The following is a 9,504-nucleotide window of genomic DNA, read 5'->3' on the forward strand; positions in this document are numbered from 1 at the left end:
CGCCATTTTGACATCCACGCTGTAGATAATTCCATTATATTGTTATAATGAACGAAATAAGGAACTAGTTTACTTTTATATAAGTTATGTCAAACAAGTACCTTATATGCCAAGAGGGCCCCCTTCCAGATGATTGAATTGAGGCATTGAGGTTATTCAGGGCTGCTATTAGAAATCACGGGGCCTCATACAGCCTACCTGCCAGCCACCCCCCCAGCTGCACTGCAGATGAATGAACAGGAAGCTCTCTATACAGAGGCTTCTGTTCATTCATAAACAGAAGCATAGTAAACACAATTTACTATGCTTCAGTTATGAATGAAACAGAGTGAGTAATTGGTACTGATCACTCAGTGTGTTCATTCAGAAAAGGATGGGCCCGGTAAATTACATAGTTGCTGGCTCCTTCCTCTGTGCTCCTTTCTGAATCCATCCCCCTGTGTGTCCACAGTAGCTGATGGGAGGGGGAGGAAGGAAGTCGAAAGTCTCAGGAGAGGGGGACACAAGGGGGACACAAGCAGGAAGAAGGAGGTCCTGGACAAGCAGGGTGAACGGTTCGGCAGGAGTACAAATACTGGAACCCCCTGTATGGCTCTCCCTGCAGCAGCTGAAAGCCAGAGTGAGGAAGATGAGGAGAAGCCGGCTTTCAGCTGCTGTAGAGAAAGATACACAGAGAGATCAGTTCTAGCAATTGCGCTCCTGTCGAACCGCTCGCCCTCCCTTTCCAGGATTCTTGTTTGTTAGCTGCCCAGGCCCTCCTGTTGAACTGAGGGAGCCTGGACCCCGTACAGGAGGCCTAGCTGTACACCCTTGTCAGTGGCCCTCCTGTTCTTATTACAACATACAAAGGCATTTTAGACAATTGTGGACTTCCATCCATGTGGAAACAGTTTGGGTAAACCCTTTTCTTTTCCAACATGACTGTGCCCCTATGTACAAAGACAGCTCCATAAAATGACGGTTTGTCCAGTTTGGAGTGGAGGAGCTTGAGTGACTTGCACAGAGCCCTGACCCAAGCCATAGTAATGTCTATGTTTTAGGAATGGGATATCCAAAACGTTTATATAGTTGCGATGGTCAGGTTCCCAAAAACCCTTGGCCATGTAATTTACATCTAATACTCCTCTTTTTCAGTTCCTTTTTGGTGGGGCGTGGCTGAGCAAGGTTTCATCCCAGGGGAACTATACCATATTTTGTAGATATTTGATTACTTACCAAGCCTGAGTAAATCAAAATATGGAGGAGGTTAACTCTAACATTCAGTTTCACAGGAACTGGGACTGCAGCAGTTGCAACTGAAACTCTGCCTTTGCCATGGGGGATGAGCTAAAGGTAGCGGTAGATGGGGGCTCGGTATGGATTTTCACAGGTTATCTAAATACAGACAAAGTCAATATTCGCGCCCAATTGGCCTGTATTCGGCAGCTCGCCTCAAAGACAGGGACCGACCACAGGAGGGGACATTCCCCTGAATTGAGAAATCCAAGTGTAATAGGTCAAAGAGAGCACCACATGAAGAAACCTTCGAAGTCCAACACTTTGGACTTCTAAGGAATTTACATTTGGTGTTTTTTTGACCAATTACAGTACATTGGGGTAAGCTTGGGTTAGTTATCACTTGGCAGTGGACATTTCTTACCTGAGAAGGTCAGTTCTCACTTGACAATAGTCATTTAACTGCCCTGCATTTATAGTACAATAAAAGTGAACTACTCATCAAGCAGAGAAGTGATGGTGGGGGCACTAAACAGAGACAGCAGATATGGCCCATAGATTATTTGATTTTCTTTCCTTCCACTATGGGTAAAAGGAAAGATAATCGCTTGATTATCAACATAGGCAGCATTGCTGGGGGAATGCCTCCCGCAGCACTATTGTGTTCTTCTGGCGGGGAGGTGGACAGAACACAATTATTACTGCCAGTGGCTATAGCCAATGGCAATAATGCAAGTAGAAAAGTCCAACAGACTGGCTGTACCCAAGTTAGTCAATGGATCGACTTGGGTACAATCAGTCTGCCAATACATGGACGGAATCTTCAGCAGGATGCGACCAGAATTCCATCCATGTATGGGCAGGCTTATAGTACCCAAGTCAATCCATTTATGGCCGGCTTAAGTATGGTGGGACCCAGTCTAAAATTTGCATAGGAGCCCCTAAATCTGTAGCTGTGCCACTGCTAAAATCCACTCTCTATTTTGTGATTTCCTGTGCCTGCTCAGCAACAGTTAAAGAGAAGAGATGAATGAGGGCCACACTTGAATTCTTGCTCTTCCAAATCATTATGTAGCTGCAACCATGATATCTCCCCCCAAGAATCACCGCCTACTTAACACATTTCACCATGAATGGCTTGATCACAATCCTTATATAGTGAAATGTGTTAAGAAGGTGGTGGTTCTTTAGTAGAGACACAGTGTAGCTTGGGTGGAGACACAGTGTAGCTGCAACCATGATGTCTCCACACAAGAACCACCTCCTGCTTAACACATTTCACCATGAATGGCTTGATCACAATCCTTATATAGTGAAATGTGTTAAGGAGGTGGTAGCTTGGATGGAGACTCAGTGTAGCTGAAACTATGATGTCTCCATCCAAGAACCACCTCCTCCTTACCCATATTTCACCATGAATGGCTTCCTCACAATCCTTATATAGTGAAATGTGTTAAGGAGGTGGTGGTTCTTTAGTGGAGACACAGTGTAGCTTGGGTGGAGACACAGTGGCTGCAACTATGATGTCTCCACCCAAGAAACACCTCCTCCTTACCAATATTTCACCATGAATGGCCTGCTCACAAATCTTACATAGTGAAATGTGTTAAGAAGGTGGTGGTTCTTTAGTGGACACACAGTGTAGCTTGGGTGGAGACACAGTGGCTGCAACTATGATGTCTCCACCCTAGAACTACCTCCTCCTTAACACATTTCACAATGAATGGCTTGATCACAATCCTTATATAGTGAAATGTGTTAAGAAGGTGGTGGTTCTTTAGTGGACACACAGCGTAGCTGTAAACATGATGTCTCCACCCAAGAACCACCTCCTCCTTACCCGTATTTCACCATGAATGGCTTGATCAAAATCCTTATATAGTGAAACGTGTTAAGGAGGTGGTGGTTCTTTAATGGAGACACAGTGTAGCTTGGGTGAAGACACAATGGCTGCAACTATGATGTCTCCACTCAAGAATCATCTCCTCCTTACCCATATTTCACCATGAATGGCTTGCTCACAATCCTTATATAGTGAAATGTGTTACGATGGTGGTGGTTCTTTAGTGGAGACACATTGTAGCTTGAGTGGAGACACAGTGTAGCTGCAACCATGATGTCTCCACCCAAGAACCACCTCCTCCTTAACACATTTCACCATGAATAGCCTGCTCACAATCCTTATATAGTGAAATGTGTTAAGGAGGTGGTGGTTCTTTTGTGGAGACACAGTGTAGCTTGGTGGAGACACAGTAGCTGCAACTATGATGTTTCCACCAAGAACCACCTCCTCCTTAACACATTTCCCCATGAATGGCTTGCTCACAATCCTTATATAGTGAAATGTGTTAAGGAGGTGGTGGCTCTTTAATGGAGACCCTATGGAGACACAGTGCAGCTTGAATGGAGACACAGTGGCTGAAACTATGATATCTCCACTCAAGAACCACTGCCTCCTTACCCATATTTCACCATAAATGGCTTGATCACAATCCATATATAGTGAAATGTGTTAAGGAGGTGGTGGTTCTTTAGTGGAGACACATTGTAGCTTGGGTGGAGACAGTGTAGCTGCAACCATGATGTCTCCACCCAAGAACCATCTCCTTCTTAATGCATTTCACCATGAATGGCTTTATCCCTGTCCTTATATAGTGAAATGTGTTAAGGAGGTGGTGGCTCTTTAATGGAGACACTATGGAGACACAGTCCAGCTTGGATGGAGACAGTGGCTGCAACTATGATGTCTCCACCCAAGAACCACCTCCTCCTTACCCGTATTTCACTATAAATGGCCTGCTCACAATCCTTATATAGTGAAATGTGTTAAGGAGGTGGTGGTTCTTTAGTGGAGACACATTGTAGCTTGGGTGGAGACACAATGTAGCTGCAACCATGATGTCTCCACCCAAGAACCACTACCTTCCTAATGCATTTCACCATGAATGGCTTGATCACAATCCATATATAGTGAAATGTGTTAAGGAGGTGGTGGCTCTTTAATGGAGACACAGTGTAGCTTGGGTGGAGACACAGTGTAGGTGCAAACATGATGTCTCCACCCAAGAACCACCTCCTCCTTACCCATATTTCACCATGAATGGCTTGATCACAATCCTTATATAGTGAAATGTGTTAAGGAGGTGGTGGTTCTTTAATGGAGAAATTATGGAGACACAGTACAGCTTGGATGGAGACACAGTGGCTGCAACTATGATGTCTCCACTCAAGAACCACCTCCTCCTTACCCATATTTCACCATGAATGGCCTGCTCACAATCCTTATATAGCGAATAGTGTTAAGGAGGTGGTGGTTCTTTAGTGGAGACACATTGTAGCTTGGGTGGAGACACAGTGTAGCTGCAACCATGATGTCTCCACCCAAGAATCACCTCCTCCTTAACACATTTCACCATGAATGGCTTGATCACAATCCTTATATAGTGAAATGTGTTAAGGAGGTGGTGGATCTTTTATGCAGACACTATGGAGACACAGTACAGCTTGGATGGAGACACAGTGGCTTCAACTATGATGTCTCCACTCAAGAACCACCAACTTCATATTGCATTTCATTCCAAGTAGCTTGATCACAATCTATTCATGGTGAAAAGAATTAAGGAGATAGTGGTTCTTGGCTGGAGACATTATGGTTGCAGCTGTGAATGTTTGAATAAATCAAAGAGCAGAGACTGGAGTGCAGTTCTCGTTCATTCTCTTTAACGATGAGCGAAGACGAGCTTTTTCGAGCAGGCACCCTGCCGTAGACGAGGGAGAGGAGCAGGTTTGGAGCGGTTCTGTAGGCTTAGGACATTTCAACTGCTGGGCAACCGTCTTGTATTTGATCCTCAGTTTCCACGGCATTCCTGGAATGTCTTTGTGACTATTACTGTCTGTCAAAACTGTTGTTGCAAACCAGTCAAGACTGACTATATTGACATCTCTTAAGCCTGGTGACCCTTAAAGCATTTAAAATGCTTACAGTTGCAGTAATAATAATTGAAGCTGCAGCAACACCTCCTCTGCAAACAAAGTGCGGTGGAAAATACCCAATAAAAGTATGAATAATGACAAAGACATTCAAGAGAAAACTTGTAAATCTGGTTGCTATGTGTTTGTTGCCATTATAAATGTCTTCTAGGGATATCTGGGTGAGATGTGACATATCAGAGTTCTGGGTGCCCCCTGTAGTGGCTGTTTGCATGTGAGGAAGTGCAATCAACTTTCTTGATGAACCATCCAGTAATGGCCCCGCTCTCAATCTATCAACGTGGAACCTTGAATTGGTTCTTCTTTTATGAGCTAAAAGACTCATCAATCTGATTAAAGCAGATTCTCACCCTCAAAGCCCTCATCCCTCCTATCCACCCCCCTCCCCTCTTCTTCATAAATAGCTCTGTGTTGTTTGTTTTTTTTTAATTTATTTTTCAATTTTTTTAAAGAAAGTTTTTGGTCCTGCCCCCCTTGCACGTCACGCGCCTAGGCGAATGACGTGTACTATATTCTCATTGTCTCCTGGCATATGCACGCCACATTGACACCAATGATGGGGCACTATTTCTTCCACTGACACCAATGATGGGGCACTATTCCTCCCATTGACACCAACAAAGGGACACTATTCCTTCCACTGATTCCAATGATGGGCCACTACTACTGCCATTTACGCCACTGCTAGGGCACTATTCTTCCCATTTACACCAACAGTGGGGCACTATTCATCAGACTGGCACCAATATTGGGGCACTATTCCTCCCACTGATACCAATGATGGGGCACTATTCCTCCCACTGACACCAGTGATGGGGCACTATTCCTCCCACTGACACCAATGATGGGGCACTATTCCTCCCACTGATACCAATGATGGGGCACTATTCCTCCCACTGACACCAATGATGTGGCACTATTCCTCCCACTGACACCAATGATGAGGCACTATTCCTCACACTGACACCAATGATGGGGCACTATTCCTCCCACTGCTACCAATGATGGGGCACTATTCCTCCCACTGCTACCAATGATGGGGCACTATTCCTCCCACTGACACCAATGATGGGACACTATTCCTCCCACTGACACCAATATTGGGACACTATTCCTCCCACTGACACCAATGATGGGGCACTATTCCACCCCCCCCTGACACCAATGATGGGACACTATTCCTCCCACTGACACCAATGATGGGGCACTATTCCTCCCACTGACGCCAATGATGGGACACTATTCCTCCCACTGATACCAATGATGGGGCACTATTCCTCCCACTGACACCAATGATGGGGCACTATTCCTCCCACTGATACCAATGATGGGGCACTATTCCACCCCCCACTGACACCAATGATGGGACACTATTCCTCCCACTGACGCCAATGATGGGGCACTATTCCTCCCACTGACACCAATGATGGGGCACTATTCCACCCCCCACTGACACCAATGATGGGACACTATTCCTCCCACTGACGCCAATGATGGGGCACTATTCCTCCCACTGACACCAATGATGGGGCACTATTCCTCCCACTGACACCAATGATGGGGTACTATTCCTCCCACTGACACCAACAAAGGGGCACTATTCCTTCCACTGATACAATTGACGGGGCACCATTAATTCATTGATTCCAAGGATGGGCAACTACTGCTGCCTTTTATTAGGCGGGAAAAAAATGAGGAGGGGGCGGGCCTAATGGTGCTTTTTTTTTTTTTATAAAGAAAGTCTTTGGCCCTGCCCCCCTTGCACATCATGCGCCTAGGGGAATGATGTGTACTATTCTCCCATTGTATCCTGGCATTTGCATGTCACATACCTCAGGAGGCATAGCCTTTCATTAAGCAAAAAAAAAAATGAGGAGGGGGGCGGGCCTAGCAGTACTTTTTTTTTTTTTTTAAAGAAAGTCTTTGGTCTTGCCCCCCTTGCATGTCTCCTCCTAGACTACAGGTTCTATGTAATTTTTTACTCCCGCTGACCAATTGGTGTATTTAGGTTTTGTGCTGCCCTAGGCAACACAAAAATCATTTGCCCCCCATGGACACCGACCAACACCAACCCACCTCCCCCTTCCCCCTCCAATAGAGAGAGCCTGACCTACAACACCCCTGACACTCATTGTCATCTCTGGACATCCCCGGGAACGAGAGTCAGGCTCTACATACACCATCAAGCAGCCCGCAGCCTCTCTCAGATCCCACCTGGTTCCCATGGAGCACGTGTCCCTTCTTTCATCCCTTCTTCTGGGGGGGAGGTGCTGCCCCCCCTGACAAATGCCACCCTAGGCAAGTGCCTTGTTTGCCTTGGGGTAAATACGCCCCTGCACTGACCACCAAGCCTGAGGTATTTTCTACTCCCACTGAGCACAGTCTGATGGGGTGCTATTCCTCGCCATGACACCAATGATGGGGCGCAATTCCTCCCACTGACATCACTGATAGGGCACTATTTATCACGCTGACACCAATGATGGGGCACTATTCCTCCGACTGACACCAATGATGGGGCACCATTCCTCAGACTGACACCAACAATGGGGCACTATTCCTCCCATTGACACCAATGGTAGGACACTATTCTTTCCACTGACACCAATGATGGGATACTATTTCTTCCTCTGACATCAGTAATGGGACACTATTCCTCTCATTGACACCAATGATGGGGCAGCATTTCTTCCACTGACACCAATGATGGGGCACTATTCCTTCCACTGACACCAACAAAGGGACACTATTCCTTCCACTGATACCAATGATGGGACACTATTAATTCATTGATTCCAATGATGGGCCACTACTAATGCCATTTACACCACTGCTAGGGCACTATTCTTCCCATTTACACCAACAGTGGGGCACTATTCCTCCCACTGACACCCATGATGGGGCACTATTCCTCCTACTGACACCAATGATGGGGCACTATTACTCCCACTGACACCAGTGATGGGGTACTATTCCTCCCACTGACACCAACAAAGGGGCACTATTCCTTCCACTGACACCAACAAAGGGGCACTATTCCTTCCACTGATACCAATGATGGGACACTATTAATTCATTGACTCCAAGGATGGGCCACTACTACTGCCATTTACACCACTGCTAGGACACTATTCTTCCCATTTTCACCAACAGTGTACTATTTCTCAGACTGACACCAATGATGGGGCGCTATTCCTCCCACTGACACCAATGATGGGACACTATTCCTCAGACTGACACCAACGATGGGGCACTATTCCTCCCACTGACAGCAATGATGGGGCACTATTCCTCCCACTGATACCAATGATGGGGCACTATTCCTCCCACTGACACCAATGATGGGGCACTATTCCTCCCACTGATATCAATGATGGGGCACTATTCCTCCCACTGACACCAATGATGAGGCACTATTCCTCCCTCTGACATCAATGATGGGGCGCTATTCCTCCCACTGACACCAATGATGGGGCACTATTCCCCCACTGATACCAATGATGGGGCACTATTCCTCCCACTGACACCAATGATGGGGCACTATTCCTCTCACTGACACCAATGGTGGGGCACTATTCCTCCCACTGACACCAATGATGGGGCACTATTCCTCTCACTGACACCAATGGTGGGGCACTATTCCTCCCACTGACACCAATGATGGGGCACTATTCCTCTCACTGACACCAATGATGGGGGACAATTTCTCCTCATAATGACCACAGGAGAAATGCAATTCTTTACTCCCAATGACCATCAAGTCTGAGGCACTTTCTACTCCCACTGACCTCCGTCTGAAGGACAGACTCCTAGATTAAGGCATTGTAAGAGCTACAGTATATAAAATGTATCCCAATAATAATATACTCACTATATCCAAGGCATAGTAGGAACAGGCAGCTCAAGACATTAGAAGTCCCCATATCTGAAAAAGAAGTGCATCAGTATAAGTTACCAAATGTATCTGGATATTATTACATTTGTAGTATAAATTGGCTCAATACATTCCACTTGCTTTAATATAAAAGGCGTATAAAATCTTACAGATCAATTTCTATAGAAAGCAGCAACAGCTTGAGTAGAAAAGCCTGTCTCCCGTGCCAGGATACTTCAGGGAAAGGACTCTTTGTCCACAGATAGAAGCAGTGGTCTCCAGTGGTGTATTTAGGTATTGTGCTGCCCTAGGCAACACAAAAATTGGCCGCCCCCTGGGAGAGAACCTAACATTGAACAACAACACCCCTGCCCAGGGGCGGACTGACCATTTGGAAACTTAGGCACTGCCCGGGGCCAGTAGGG

General features: G+C 46.1%; 1 protein-coding gene across 1 annotated transcript in view; it reads right to left on the reverse strand.

The window, feature by feature from the left end:
- Positions 1-9,126, reverse strand: part of LOC149438480 (IgGFc-binding protein-like) — a 70,138-nt gene extending 61,012 nt beyond the window's left edge. The window contains exon 1 of the mRNA XM_089659805.1: positions 9,077-9,126. The gene's annotated coding sequence lies outside the window, so the exon portion shown is untranslated. The remainder of the gene's footprint in view (positions 1-9,076) is intronic.
- Between the last annotated feature and the right edge of the window lie 378 nt (positions 9,127-9,504).

The sequence above is a fragment of the Staurois parvus genome, unplaced genomic scaffold, assembly GCF_062004578.1.
Source record: "Staurois parvus isolate SC_StPar_1 unplaced genomic scaffold, SC_StPar_1.0 ptg001191l, whole genome shotgun sequence".
Lineage (NCBI taxonomy): Eukaryota > Metazoa > Chordata > Amphibia > Anura > Ranidae > Staurois > Staurois parvus.